At 37.4% G+C, this 14084-nt stretch overlaps 1 long non-coding RNA gene across 2 annotated transcripts in view; it reads left to right on the plus strand.

Moving 5' to 3' along the window:
- LOC117596480 (uncharacterized) overlaps positions 1-2153 on the plus strand; it is a 5237-nt gene extending 3084 nt beyond the window's left edge. For both annotated transcript variants that reach the window (XR_004577600.2, XR_004577597.2), the window contains exon 3: positions 1-2153. This exon is cut by the window's left edge and continues 117 nt beyond it. This is a non-coding gene — a long non-coding RNA (uncharacterized LOC117596480).
- Positions 2154-14084: the final 11931 nt, after the last annotated feature.

The raw sequence follows: 14084 nt of genomic DNA on the forward strand, positions 1-14084 counted from the left end.
CTCCTTAGAAAGACTCTCTTCGGTGACGGGTATTCTTGGGTGGATAATACGGATCACGTTGTTATTGCTTAAGAATACGCGTAGTCGAGGAGAGTCATGTCGGCGGTGACGGCAGGGGACTAGAGAGAGCACAGAGGCCAGAGAGCCCACCTGCCCACCACACACACACACACACACACACACACACACACACTACCAAAGCTCAATCTCAGGTCATTTAACAAGCAAGCAGACAGATCTTGTGTTTCTGTGTGTGATATATGTGTTGCTGAGTCTCTATAGATGGGGCTTGTTCACCATGTAGCCTTATTCCTTGACAAAATGAATATCTGTTTGATGTAAAATTGCATTGATTTTAAAGCACCTGTGTTCATTCTGCCCAGCATTTTTATCTGTACATAAACTTACAGACTAAATTTTTGTTTTATTCTTAGGAATGTTCTTATCCCTGTTTGTATTGGTAAAAGGAGTAGCATAATCAGGGTGGTTATGTAGGTCTGTAGATGGCAATGCACATAGTCTACGGCATTTATTATCTGTCCTTAGGACCACACACTCTTCACTTCCCACTCCACCTTTTTTCATGCAAATTGATTTAGAAATGACATTTATCGTGTGGGGTTTCCACATGGAAGCCTACCGCACCACGAGAGCTGACAAAAAAATGTCCACCAAGCCAACGACAGCTCAATTTATGCGCTCGGAGGAAGAGTGAGTGGAAGAGAACACACAGCAGATAAACAATTACCACAGCCTTAGATTGACTAGAGCTCTGCTTTCTATGTAGCCGCACACATATCATGAATATGTATCAGTCACCGCATATGATGGTGCATTCTAAAGTCTAACACCCATGAAAATCCATTTAAGCAGCATAATAGGATCTACTTGATCTACTTGACATGCTAAATCTTATAAATATACATGAGATTATTTTTTTGGCAGGAATGTATTTTTCCTTATTTTTAAATTGCAAGCAAAAAAAAAAACAAGGATATGTTATTCTGAGAGGAATAAAATGTGGATGTATTAACAGGGAGTTTTTTAAAATCAGCAAACAGTCCAATTTACTGTTAATTATCATTAAGCACATTGAAATGACACATTAGCATTTCAGACAGACTAAAGAAAACAATTCAGTGGCTCTCCTCTTGATCACCCTGTAATTATCATTCTTTTGGCTGTGCTTTAATGAACAGAGAGTGGAGAAAAGCTTGTAAGTACATGTTATGGCCTTTTACCACTAGGGTACCTAGGGTACCACACAACTGAAAAATTATATGTCTGCTTCACTATATTTTCTGCTTCCTGGCATAAATATAGGTTTGTTTTAAGTGGGGATGTTAATTAATTGTAAAAGGCTTTATTTAACTTAACAAGAGATTCGCTTTTTACATCTTCTGGTTTAAAAAGAATGCTGCAGTGCTTTATTATGTGCTCTTTTACTACATTAAGCCATTTCAGGGAGTATTAATAAAAGCAAATTATATTTACAGTGAAATTTGTCGTATATAAAATAATCATTGAGACTGTAATATCTAACAGAAACGATAAATTATATGCTAGGTCCTTTTTAATAATCCCACACTATAAATACCCCAAACATGCAGTGTTTAATAAATAACGCTAGAAAATAATTCTTAATATTCCAAATCATCTGAATTAAAAGGATATAACAGCATGCAGGCTGCAACAACAGACAAAAAAAAGCACTGAGCTGAGATTCCCCTCCCCCTAAGCCACTGTAATATCCATCTTTTATTGATTATCTCTGCTACTGATTATATTCTTAATAATTTGGGCATTATATCATATTCATTACATTAATCAAAATTCTCCACTGAAAAATATTCTAGTAAAGAATATGCATTATACTATTATGATGTAATTTACATTGATTAAAATGTTTTAATAGGACAATTTTGCTTGTTGTGGATTCCGATTTTATTTAATATTGTTGATAAATAACCTGAATGAGAAGTGTAATGATATCACTTGGCCTCTTCTGCTGGCATTATTCAAATGACCTCAAGTCTGTAGAATACTGTGTTTATATACCGCAAGCATCCTCAAACAGAATGTACTTTAATGCCTTTTATATTTATATGTTTATATTTTCCTGCTTTTATAAATAAAGCTGTATTTAAGTGAAATTTATGCATTTGTATATTTTGTTTCAGGTGTAAGTATGCTGTTTTTAATATAAATACTCAGAGACCTAGTGTAGTAGTAGAAATAATAATAATAATAATAATAATAATAATAATAATAATAATAATAATCGATGCATTATTTTCAGGATTATATTAATTTCGAGATTTTCAGATTTACTTTCACAAATCTCATATCTATATATAAATTACCGAAAAAGCTAATTTCTTAAATAAAACATTGACGGCTACATTATTTCAAAATGCAAATCAGCCCCTTATGTCACTCCTCTTATTTTAAGCAGCAGAGATTTTTTTTAAAGATAATATGTATGATTATACATACATAGCGATTTCTCTGTTCTTACCACAGTTGGGCAGATTATCGCTGTTTATCCTGTTTATTCTAACTGTGGCCTAAGCTCTTCTGCCTGCTTCATCTGCACTAATCCATTTACACTCCAGAGCGTAGCTCACTAGCCAACACCTACTCAAGCTTGCCTGCTCTGGCCTAACACATGCTAGGAGAAGCACATTCACATGAATATATTTCTCTGTCAAACCCTATCTGTGCACATCATTCACACATAGACTAGGACTGGTCAGCATGTAGAAGAGTCAGATTCATTTGCCATACTCAGCATGGATTGATGGTTAAAACTGTCTGCTAATAGTTCATGAAAAATGTAAAATTATCTCATGTTATTATATGACCTAATTTAATTAAAATAAAAGTAACTAAATATGTCTAAAATTGAGACTAGTGCAGAGCTTAAACCTGGCTATGTTTAATTTTTTTTTGGTCAGGTGCATATTCTAAACATTTGTAGAAAATTTATGGAAGCTTGTGGAATGTCTAAACACTATTGTAACAGTGTGAAATAAGGTTATTAGGTCATAAGATAAAAGTTTTTACTGAACCTAGTGTAAATTATTCTATGTATCCTTAATTATTTACGATGCTATTACCCTAATGGGGTTTTAGAGCATACACAATAGATCAATCAGAGGAAATGATTATGGGACAGTAGGGTCTTCATGGATAGTACTCTCCTCTCCATACCCGGAATGCAACTATCCCCCTATCCTATTGAGCTGCCTGAATGCTCCATATCACCTCCTACCCATTCATATGTCCTCATTTTGTTATTTTTATTTTTCACCTACATACAGCATGAATCATCTAGCCACAGTGTTTACTAATAGGGATCCATTTGAGGAGTCTTCGGCTCGATCATTACGTTTTCAGCTCATACAAGGAGAGAACCTAAACACCTTTAAGTACATTATATTATGGGAGTTCTAGTATATCCATGTCTATAGCTCTAATGATTCCCTATCTTCCCTCAGCTTCCTTCAGGAACATAATGTGGTTTCTGCAAATAAGATCTGCAGCATTAATCAATTGGAAATGTGCTGCATTAGCGAGCTGCATTTCCGTCGGCTGCCTCCCCTCAGCAGAACACAAAGGCAGAGGCAGACATTAAGTTCATATCCTCGGGCTTATTGACTCTTACAACGGGCGCACATCATCATTATACTGATTCTAAGAGCTGATACCACACATTAAAGTCCATTACATTAATTATGTGCATGCTACTTATTTTTAGCTTATGTGTTTGAATGTGTTGGCCAGGTTCGTATAAGAGGACCTTGTGTACTTTATCGATTTATTTCAGGTTAGCTTGGCCGGTCCAACCCAGAGGTATTTTTAATAAGAGCGTTCTGCCTGCTGGAGCTAAGGTTCATTTAAATAGCAGTGTATGAAATGTATCCACATCAGTGCTTCAGAGATAGTACCAAAGCAATATATTTAAAAAGCAATTTATTTACCTAGGATTGGAGATTGCACAGATTGAATGGAGGAGTCAGATCCACTGCTTCCAAACTCTCCATGGACACCACTCATCCCATTCTGGTGTGATTGCTCTCTCCCTCTTTCTCTCTCTCTCTCTCTCTCTCTTCACTCCTTTATCTCACCCCACTTCAGAAACTCTTGTGACTAATATTTCTCTAGGAGGAGTTTGAGTAAAAACCATTTCAGCTTGGAAAATCCCCAGCAGTCTTGAGAGAAGTGACTGGAATGAGTTGAAGGATGCTTAATGCTGAACTGACATTTACTGTAAAAAAAAAAATAAAATAAATAAAGACACAAACACAAAGCCATTATATGATATGCATGTATTTGTTTTCATAATTGCTACACCATTCGTTTGAATGGTAGGTATGTGCACGTGTATGGACATGCTTGAACCTGAGTTCATGTGTGAGAGTGTGTGCAGCATTGAAGACTGGTTTGAGGTGGAGAAGGTGATAATTCATGAATGAGGCTCTTCATTCATCTCCTCTGCTCACACTGCTCTGTAAACGGCGGCCTCTCCCAGGATGCACACTCTTAATGAGGGCCTGGCCTCCTGAGCTAACACCTCCTAGAGAGAGAGAGAGAGAGAGAGAGGGAGAGAGACAGAGAGAGAAAGAGAGAGAGAGAGGGAAAGATTAATCAGGATGATTAATCAGATCGCCTAAATGCTCGATGCCCCCAGGGCCCCTCCCTCACACTTCAGACTGAGGCTCTTAAGTATATCTCTCTCATAAACGCAGGTTGCTCAATCTTCTGCAGAGCATCTTTGTCAAAATGGGGACAAGAAATAAATGTACATTTGCAGGGCAAGTGGGGGCTACACAAACCCCTCTCTCTCTCTCTCTCTCTGTCAGCATTACTGATCGGGAATAATCAGTACCAGCACAAGATCGTTCCAGTTCTGCCTCTGGGCTTAGAGAGAACTTATTGCACAGTCAGGTCACTTTTATTGCCAATTCACTTCATCCCTAAATGAGGCTCATTGTGATGAAATAGGATGTATGTCCTTGATCATATTTTAATGCAGAAATGTTCATTAGTTGGAAAAACTTTGCTGCTCTCATGCATAATATTTTACATGATATAGTGAGATAAAATATCTTACCCGCACTTCTGTAATAGCTTAAATTGGTCATTATGGAAGAAAAAAGTTATGTACTTCTTAATTCTTCAAATATGTAATTTGTCATTTTATTCAGTTTCATTGCAATGCTTTGAAATCATGTTTAAATGCAAACACACAGCAAAGAATGGGACATTTTGCCATTTAGTGAGAAATTACTAAAACCAACAAACACCTTTAATTGTACTTGATTGTTTTTAAGCAGTGTATCTAACTCATCTTAATCTCTAGAAAGCACTTTCACCCAGAATAGTTGGAAATGGATTTGTTTATCACATTAGAGTAAGGTTGTTGTGTACGGTCTCCTGATTGTTCCACTTTGTTGGCTACAGTGACAAATCCAGCGATGTTTTCTGGTGTGTCATTCAAATGCAAAGCAGGGCCATCCACACGCTTGCCCCAGACTCCTGTTATCTACTGAGTCTCAAGACACTGAGGAGAAGCTTGCTGATGTGTGAATGGCTTTACCATGTGCAAAGAGCAACAGAAGAATATGCTTCCCACTGTAGCACCACGAGGGCTGCGTTGAGGGTGAAAGAAAGAGCCAGCGAGAGAGAAAAGGGATCGTATATTCAAATTCTAATATTACATTAGAGACATGCTGGCGTGCAGACAGCTAGTATGATCTTCACTTGCCTCGGCAATATAATTCTGAGTGTCATTCTCCCTCTTTCTCTATTATAACCCCTGTTAATACAGTTACTGTTGCCTTATTATAAATTATAAGCAAGGCCATCTTTAGTGACGTGAAATGTTTTGACAATTCTAGGGGCTCACAGCTAGATGGAGGGGCCACAAAAAAATCGTGTAGGATTTCTGAATATATTTAATGTATAAGAAATGCAATATGAACTTGAATGGGGTTTTGGGCACTGTGTAGAATTTCTAACTATGGTTAATTTAACCTCTGTTAAATTTACATCTATCATTCATGTGAATTTTTCTGCTAACTGTGTGTATTTGATATGACTCAGAAGTGTAGCCACTTGTCTCACTCAGCTATTCATGTCTATGTAGTAGCGTAGCATAGAGAGGAAATGGAGTTCCCCAGTCAACTTCCTGAGTGGAGAGTGGCACTGTGACTATCCTCTAAGAGGACTCATCTCTCTCTCTCTCTCTCTCTCTCTATCTCTTTCTATCTATCTATCTGAATACAGTACACTGTGACTCAGCTCAGCCGGCCTTGATCCAGGCCAAAGACAGCAGGCAGCCATTTGGGACAAGCTTATTTAGTATTGCATTATGGATGATAAATGAGCGTGATGTTCTCTCAGGCCAAGATGTTACAGTGGCTAATCTTGATGTTGGGTGCTGACATCATCATCATCATCATCATCATCATCATCATCACTTACTGGGTGTGAGGGAGTTACTGGGCAGCTTTCACACATGGAAGCTTTTGCTGTTGAACATGCTCTGGATAAACCAAAGACCTCAGAAAAAAACAAATCACTGCTACAAATAAGAAGCTGAATTTCTTTAGAACTGTTGAATTACTCAGTATTGCTGATTTACTCATGCACCACATTACTCAATACATCACTGTCAGAACTACTTTAATGCCAGAATCGAGCCCTTTGCCATTCTTTATCAAATTCTAAAGGAATAAAAATGAAAGTAAACACAGAGATATAAAAGTTATTCAATCTTCCCTTGTTCTGTTTAAAGTCATAATTACAGGTGAGCACTTTGTCATAATGAGAGCATGACAAAACGACCCATCGCTCTTTCCCAGGTTAAACACTGGCAGATGGAGACTGTCGACGGCTTAGTTTGCGAGCAGAATTAATTAGCAGTTATGGCAGCTGACACATGAGTTTCACACTGACCTGCAGTTAAGAATAACACTTCATTTTGGAGTATTTGCAAGAGCTGTCCATCTTATTGGCCACAGCCCAAGCTGGCTAATTTATAATTAATGTTTATTTGGTCTCTGTGGTATAGTAGGAATAAAGTGGAAATTCGAGGAAGCTAAGAATGGACCGAGGGAGGCTGTTCCCAGAAATATTGGCAATAGCTGATATATTCCTTATACACAGTATGTGGGGTTCATATGAGGACACAATGTGACTGGAGGATTGGGAGAAAACACTCTCTGTTTTCTTTATCCAACAATGCAGTAAGAGAGCTGAAGCAGGTGGCTAGATGAAGGGAAGGGCAAGCATTTTCTCCACCCAAAGTGCAAATGTTGCAGGTTATTTCCATGAAGTTTCATCATGGTAGCAGCCAGGATTCTCCACTCTCTGCTAATCTGTTGTTCTGCACCAGAGCACTGGTTGCTTGGCAGGAATGTCCTGCAACTCCAAACACTGGAGTTTTTAAGCTGCTGTGTACTGGAATTGAACAGTGTGTGCTGCGTGTATGGGTGTGTATGTGAGAGAGAAAATCTCTGTGCGTGAATCTGGGTGAACATATTTTTGTCGAGGTACTGTATTTGTTTAATAAGCTTACCACCAGCAAATAGTACACCTACTGCAAAAAATTCTAAATCATCATTTAAAATTGATTGAGATGTTTACACTCTTTAGTGCATGCTACAGTCAAAAATCTTGTAAGTGTCTGTTGTACTTGAACAGAACCACAAAGAAGCTGATTGTCCTAAAGTTAAAAATGACCATTTTGTTATTGTTCAATAATATGGGAGAACATGAGAAATTCATGAATTCTGTAAAAGTGCAAGAAAAGTAAATAGCCTGGAGTGAATTTGTGAAATATAAATGTGCTGTGAGTGTTGAATACAGGCTTCCATTACTGTGCTCTTTGTTAATTAGATGCCATTTTTATTGCCAACAGCCCGTGGGCTCCCTGATGGACTGCTGTAATGATATTTGAGTCTATAAATAAAACATTTAAGCCCACAGTTAAATCCTGTCTGACCTTATTGGTGTGTATTGCAGCCACAAGGCCATGGAGATACTCCTTGTTTTGTGAAAAAAAAAAAAAATCTCTGTTAACATTAAAATATTGCTTACTTGATCCTTATTAGTCTGCTTGTTATGTCTGAAAAATTCAATATTATAAACAATTCAAAACATTTCTGTTATTATCTGGGATGCTCTGTTATTACAGCGGATACACCCATATTTTCATCACAAAGATTTGAGCTCGCCTGCACCTTTTGTTCCTTGTGCGTCCTGCTGAGGGCAGATAGAGCTCTGACCAAAATTACTGATGAAGTGCCATTCTGTCATCCAGAGAGATCAACTCTTCAGTAGCGCAACTCAGACACAGCTGCAGGAGCCTCTTATATTGCAATAAGCTCTAATCCTATTGTTTGATCTAATTATTTCACTTGTAAGGCTCTGCTGACGAAACCAATGAGAAAGAGCAGATGAACCGTAGTCTATCTTACCACACAGCCATACTGCCTCACTGACAGACAGAAACTGACAGACAGAAAGACAGCACAAAGTACTGGGCGATGAAGTCACGTAGCCTTTAGATATTATCCAGGTAACAATGAGAGATTACATCATATCAGATAGCATGAATTCTTCATTGTCTCTTATTGATTTCTTTAGCAGCGAGCGTCTATTGTCCAGGGCGCAAAATGGAAAGCCATTGAACTTGAAGGATAAAGCATTTATGACAGTCTAGGGATTTGAGAGACACTCATGAAGAAAGAAAGGCTTCTACAGAACAACAGTAATAGAAATACACCTCTAGATTTGCCCATGTGTCTTCCTCATGAACAGGATGAACCTAAAGATGCTTTTGTGGCCTGTGGGCACTGAGTAGCCTGTGTACCTGAGCAAGTGCTCTCCCAGAGCATCTGAGATAATACACAGATGAGTCAGAAGAGAGCAGAGGGCTGCTGGAGGTGAGTATTGATCGGTGGGGGCCACAGACTCACTCAGGACGATGGGGGACACACTCTGAACTGCACAAATCAAGGTAATTGTGATGGACTGAAGGCCAGCAATCGATGACTGATTACTCCACTGAAACACAACATCTGTTTGCTGCCACTCGCCAACAGATCGCTTTGATAACATTTAATTATGTAAAGGGTCACTGGACCAATTAAATTATAGCTCAATTATCCCAGAAAGTGGAATTGATAAGAGAGGGCGAAATAATAATTGCTTTACAAATACAAGTGTTAATAAATTTTAAGCTCTGCATTTAAATGTTGTATGTACCATGACATGCCACTTAAGACGTGACTAATAAATGTGAAGGACATCATCATAAGGTATTAATGTGCTATAATGTGAAGGAAATTTGAACGATTTCTTGCATTCAAATTTATATCTGCTATAAATTAGCATACTGCACAAATATATAATCCATAAAACTGAATTCAATATGATGGTCCATATTAAATATCATAATTATGATCAATGCATTTAAAGCTCTCAAAGGGTTCATCCAGATTAAGACAGAATGGGATTCCCGCCCTGGTTTAGATGAGACTATAATACTACGTAAAGGTTATTTTTTATATTCATATTTAAACACATATTTTCAAAGGTCATATTCTTTATGGAACAAACTGCACTGTTTTTGCGGAAAAAAATAACAAATAAACGGCACGTGCTTACACCCACCCACACACAAACGCACACACGCACACACACACAGACACACACAGACAAACATAGAGAAGATGATGCCCATCTAGCAGGACATAGAGGTCTTAAATGTACAGGGACACAAAGGGAACCAGCTCACCTGCTGAGGATATGCCAGCTCAACCAGCCTGTGATTGTATCAGTAACTTGATGGTGGGAGGTAGTGAGTGAGAGAGAGAGAGCGAGAGAGAGAGAGAGAGAGAGAGAGAGAGAAGGAGGGGAGGTTGATGACAGTTCCCTGCAGAGGTGAAACTTCTCAAAGGCATCGAGAGGGAAGATGACACTTCATCCGCCATCATTTGATGGGACTCAGGGCGGGTTATGGATCCTGTCACACAGCCAAATAAAGTGAGGGGAAGCAGCCGCATCCCAGGGCGATTTTCCGCCCATAGCCTACCCGTAAATGTCATCCATTATTGATAGAAAAAATGTTCAAGCTTATTAGTTTTAAAATGGACACTTCTGGGAGATATCATCACACGTACAGTAAAAAGGGTCACAGCCATTCAAGACCATTGCTTAATGTAGAGTTAGTTAGTTCACAATTTGTCACACAATTCACCCATTATGAAATAGCAGCCATATATAGAGTAACTATACAACTAAGAGTGCATCCTTAGTCAGTGGTCTCTGTAGAGAAGTCAGTGTTAGATGTTGTATGCAGCAGAGGCCGTGCTGGTTATGCTCATTATTTTGTGGTTCAGACACACAGTGCTGCCTCAACACCATTGTTCACAGCAGCGTGCAACTCCGCCGAATCAAAGCTGAATACCCGGACGTCCAGTACTCAATGCATAATAAATAAATATTAATATCAAACACACTGGGTTTATAGAGCAATGAAGTCTAAACTTTGTTTATATCCTAGTTAACTCTTTGGTTCTCATCTCTTTGTCCAATTAATAACATTTTTGTTAATCTCACACTTTAAAAAAAAAACTGTAAAAGGTAAATAAAAAAAGAAACAACAATGAAAAAAACTGAAACAGCATACACAGAGTTCAAACATTACATGTGCCTGTTCTCTGTACTAAAATAATCATAGATCCCAACTAACAGTGTTGAAATAGTCCAGCAAATAATAAGCAAACACGCAGCATCAGCAGATAGCTGATATTTTTTCAATGCTGAGATGAGTTTCTCAATGCTGACATACTGCTGAATTTAAAAGTCAGATCATGGGTGAGAAAAATTGCCAATTCTTCCTAAATAATTTTTCTACCCCAGAAGTTTTAATGTAATGGTACAGTCTCCATTTTCATTGTCAACAGGATGAAAATACTGTTCAGAGGATAGATGGGTACTACCTGCATGTGTCAAAATTCAGGGACAGGTTTTATCATGTAGACTATTAGAAAAGGGACTAAAGGACTCAATTAGTTTGATGAAGTCATGAAATGTGTAATGTAATGAAATTTGTATGACCTGATTAAAAATGTTCCCATTTCCAAGTAATAATGAGAAATTATTTAAAAATATGCAGAGAACTTCACTGACTCAGTGACATGCAATCTTAAAGGGGGAATGATCACATTATGCTGGAGGCTGCTCTGAACGTGGATCACGAGGAACGGGATCTGGTCACATGTAGCCTTATTCACAGGTAATTGTTTTAAATGCAACATCGTGCCATCACATGATTTCAAACAATATACTTGACAGTTGTATACTGTTGCAGTAAAGCATAACAAATCAGTGAATCATTTTCAATAATGTTTCTTTTCCTATTTATTTACTACCATAAAGAAAGCATCACATAACTGCTAAGAACAAAAAATATATATGATGTAATTTTTTTATATAAATGGTAAATGTTACACTGTATAGACACAGGATATGGAGATAATTATTGACAGTACAATCTGTACTACAAAACAGTTAACACTAAGAAGTGCAAAAGTAATTCAATCCTAAATCTCAAGCCAGATAATATATGTATTTTTCTAAAACTTGACACTTTTAATAAATTCAATGGTATAAGATCATGTGAACAAGGAAACATGATATGTACTTTCAAAACTTTATTTAAATCAAGAAAGAGTCCTGGCTATTTTTAAATACAATGTACAGCTATTTGGCTAGTTCTATGTATTCATTTTATTTATTTCTGTTTTTTATTCACAAATATTCATAACAGATTTTGTTTTGAATTTAAGACAACTAAATAAATAAAGATGTACTTCATGCAGCTACAAAGAGACACAGAGTCTCAAAAGTGTAAATGGCAATGTCATCTCTGTGAATTCACTTTAATACTTTAAGCTGAGAAGAAGCCATTATTAAAGTACAATGTGCACAATACAGTCCTCCTATAGGGAGTTAATACCATCTTTAAAAGCCTGTTGAATATTATTAACAGAATGTTCTACAATCGGGTTGATTATGCTAGCAGTCATGTTTCTGAGGACAGAAACACAGGCTACATATTTATTAGATTTCAGTAAAAGTAAGAGATTTACAGAAGAAAATATTGACTGAGGTCATTGCCAATTTTGGGTAGTGGCTGGAAACATATTGATTTCCATATATTTGAGAAATTTGCTGAAAAACAAATTAAACATGAGTGATATCAGCCAGTATACATCAAGGCTCATAAGGGCATGCAGTCTACACCTCGAGGCTGCACACCCATTTACATAACTCAAAGGGCTACATTTATGCTGCATCATCAGAAATAAAAGTGTACATATCTGAGTAGCTGACAGTAAGTTGACAACTTATCAACTTACTTTCAAATTATGAAAATAATTTGACAGGGGCTTTAACCTTCCAAAAAAGAAATGACAATGTTATCTGAAATGGCAAGTCACTCACTGGCAACGTACAAGAAATAAACTTTATCCAGAGGATGGGAAATTAACAGCTACCTGGGTCTGCCTGCTTAAACAGTCAGTCAGCTTCTGTTATCTCAGGGCGGATGCAGCCTAATTGTGAAATCCTAGAACAATGTTCACTGCAGGTGAATTGCAGGGGAATGTGCAACGTGTAAGTTTCGAGGAACCTGCCTGAATCTGACCCACTGTGTATGCATGAATCATTTGCAAACTTTTATGAATTGCGTGTGAATTGCATCTGTTGTTATCTTTGTACATCCAGTTTTAGATTATCAATGGTTATCAACACCTCTTGCAGCTTGCATGGAGTCATGTATATATATATATATCCCAGTCCTATCCCAGGAAGACTGAGCGTGAGGTGGAACACACCATGGAGGGGACACCAGTCCATCACAGGGCACCATGCACACATATTCACACACCCGTTCACACCTAGGACAATTTAGCATTGCCAATCCACTTGTAGCATGTTCTTTTGGAGGTGGGAGGAAACTGGAGAACCCAGAGGAAACCCACACAGACACAGGGAGAACATGCACTGAAACTCCACCCGAGCTCAGGATTGAATCAGAGACCCAGCTGATTGCGACGCTAACTGCTGTGTCACCATGCTGCCCCTTGCTCAGTAAAACTGACTATATGGAAGAAATCATTATTATTTGGTAAACTAGTTATCATTTGATACAAACTGCAAATGACACTTTGTGGATACTGTAGACTTGTACTGTAATAACATGTACTGTTATCATAAAGACCATGATGCTCACAATGAACTTCGTCCCAACACACTTAGTATTAGAGACGGCACTGATCCGATATCCAGGATCAGTATCGGGCTGATACCAGCAAAAAAACACAAAGGACCGGATTTTGGGAAAAATTGAATTTGACCTGATCCTGTAACAAATGGAAAAGATTGGAATTGGATTTTTTTTTTTTTTGTAACTGGAAAAGTATAAAGAGACAAAAATATAAAGAGACATGACTGTATTTTGTGTTACTGCAGGATTGATTTTATTATATTTAAACTGTATATAAACTATAATTTACTATATTTATTATATTTATGTATGTGATTTTTGTGGTGAAAGAGTTTAATCGAATAAACAAAGCTGCAGTTTTGTATAAGTCATGTTTTTTTTTTTTAATGTTTGTAGTCTATGTATTTTTCCTGTAAGTGCTTCAGTTAGAAAATAATTTTTTTAAAGCTTAGTAGCTTTTAAAGAAAAAAAAAACATTGAATGAGTACCGATATGGGCTGATACTCAAAATATCAGAAAAGAAAAGGTTGTATCATACCATCTCTACATAGTACAGTTTGGCTTTATAGTCCACAACTGTTTAAGAGTAGCCTAATGATTTATAATCCCAGTATCCAGCTTCATGAGGAAGAGGATGGGATCCTCTCAGGGTTTCTTCCTCATGTCATGTCAGGGGTTTTTTTCCTTCCACTGTTACCTCTGGCTTGCTCATTAGGGGTTTAAATATAAAAACACACCCATACAAATAAGATTGAATTAAAAAAAAAAAAATGGAATA

This window comes from Pangasianodon hypophthalmus, chromosome 1 (assembly GCF_027358585.1).
Source record: "Pangasianodon hypophthalmus isolate fPanHyp1 chromosome 1, fPanHyp1.pri, whole genome shotgun sequence".
Lineage (NCBI taxonomy): Eukaryota > Metazoa > Chordata > Actinopteri > Siluriformes > Pangasiidae > Pangasianodon > Pangasianodon hypophthalmus.